Below are 2269 nucleotides of genomic sequence, written 5' to 3' on the forward strand. Positions count from 1 at the left end.
TTACTAGTTTCGTGGGTTATATAAAACTTTAGGTCGGGTCAAATAAAAAACTGGCCAATAGTATCTGACTAAGAAACCTGATTTTATGTCATACAATCATAGGGCTGAAAAACCTGAATCCAGGACATCATAGAGGTATTACAACGATTTAACTAATAACAATTTTCTGTTACTTTCTGTTAGTTTTTTTGTTGTTGCTTTCTCTTAGCTTGAGAAAGTCATAGAGACAAACAGAAAAATAGAAGGTAAAAAGGCTCAAACATGACTCAATCTTTTATAAAAGGGAAGAACGGGTCAACAGCATCTAATTTTCTTCTTGGAACGATTGCGTGGGCGCAATTTTCTGTGGAGAACAAGCATGAAAATATTTTGCAAGTGAAGGGGGATGCAGGTTTAAGAAAAACTTGTTTCCTGAGATATTTCCAGTTTTTTAGAGGATTTCTAATTTTGTATTTATTACTATTATTAAGAGTACAGAACTGACAAACTCTCACCTTAACTCTAAGCCTGGTGATCTAAGAAAATAGGCTTTTTAGATTGATAGTAAAGACTAATACTAAAACTCGAAAAAGAACAAAAATAATTTTCAGTGTAAGAGTTGTTAACCCCTCCTCGTCCCCCTCTTATTGGCGTTAAAGTTTGACTCTCTGCCCCAATTCTTTGCCCAGACGGCTAAAAAAAAGGCCGAAGAATCGGAATAAGAAGTGTTTTTAAGCACTATAAAACTTTAGCGTAAACATTGGGGATTACGGAGGGGGTAGCCACCATGTGTGGGAAAGGTTTGTTTTAGGTTATAATGTCGTTCTTTACTTTTATTTGAAAAACTCGCGTTTCTGCTGATTTTTGTTTGTGACCAAGTGTTACCCTAAATGCATGGTAGCCTATTACATCGCCCCTTCAAAACCTGACTTTTAAATCAAAATTGAATTTTTGCAGAGCCATGCTTTGAGAAGAAGAGTTAACTCAGTGTATTTGCTTCTCAAGAAATTTGGCCGTAAATGTACACTTTTTCAGGCTTGAAGCACACTCCCACCAACGACAAAAATATCTATCAGCCCTCCTAAATAATGGCTGATGCGCAGTTATGTGCCATTAAACATAATTTACCAAGCCCCAAGTGACTAGTCCTAGTTATCCTGTTTAGTTACGTATGCTATTACCTGCTTTTTTTTTTTTTGTATGAAATAAGGCCTTCTTTAGAAACGAATGTGGCTCCGTGCAGCGTTACATTATCTAAAGCTGGAACGCTTCTTATATGGTTTTGTAATAATTTCATGTCGGTTTGCCATCTCAGAGTTGTCAATGGATAGCTTTTTAGTACCTTTTGGGCCATATGGTCAGGGGGCTTATAACTTTTTTGGCCTTAATAGACGATCAGTATTTAATAACACAGTATTTTTTTACTAAGAGCTTAAAAAAGTCCATGTTTCTCTTTGGTCTACAGCAGAAGTGTAAAAATGCACAAAATTTCACCATACCAATTCTGTTATTGTCATCCACAGATGACAGATTTTAAAACTAATACTTGTCATACCACCAGAAACAATCTCACGCGCCTCTTTCCCCTTGCTTATTGTCAGAGTGGCTCTTTGGTTCCTTTTGGCTCAGAAAAGTTATATTACAGGATGAGGATGAGGGGCCTGAGACATATAAAAGTAGTTTGGACACAAATTTTCTATGGATAATGGTATATCCCGCTATTTCTGAAGATGTGGCAACTCTTCTCAGGCTTGCAACTTTTGGCAGACAACTTTAATTTTAATGAATAAAATTCATAATGAGAAAACCTATTCTTTTAATGTCTATGTTTTTATTCAACTCCCTTTTCAGGTTTCGGTCAATATTAGTAGGATTGCGACATTAGTTACTACGTTTGCAACCAAGTTAGTTTCAGTACTAATATATAAAAATAAACATAAAAGCCAATATTCCGTTTTGAACGTTGATAAGAATGAAGTCCCTGGTAAAACTTGCTTTCTCCTTCTGGGGGATTTCATGATGGCAATCATGATGCCTCCACCTCTCCCCTTTCTCCAACTTTTTGGCCGGTGAGCATATCAATGCAATCTTTAACTTTACAGAAGAAAGGTTTTTTTCCCCAAAAATAGAAGAGCAATCACGCCACAGCACCCATATTAACGCTTAGTCCAAATGAAGGGAAATTCTTGATTATTTTCTTCCTCCCCCTCCCACCCTTTTTTCAAATATCTGAAGGCTCGCGGATAGTTAAAAGAATGGGCATAAAACCCCCTCTCTCCATCGCACCTAA

Source organism: Artemia sp. Qi Xiang Cuo, chromosome 10 (genome assembly GCF_049724085.1).
Source record: "Artemia sp. Qi Xiang Cuo chromosome 10, ASM4972408v1, whole genome shotgun sequence".
NCBI classification, from domain to species: Eukaryota; Metazoa; Arthropoda; class Branchiopoda; order Anostraca; family Artemiidae; genus Artemia; species Artemia sp. Qi Xiang Cuo.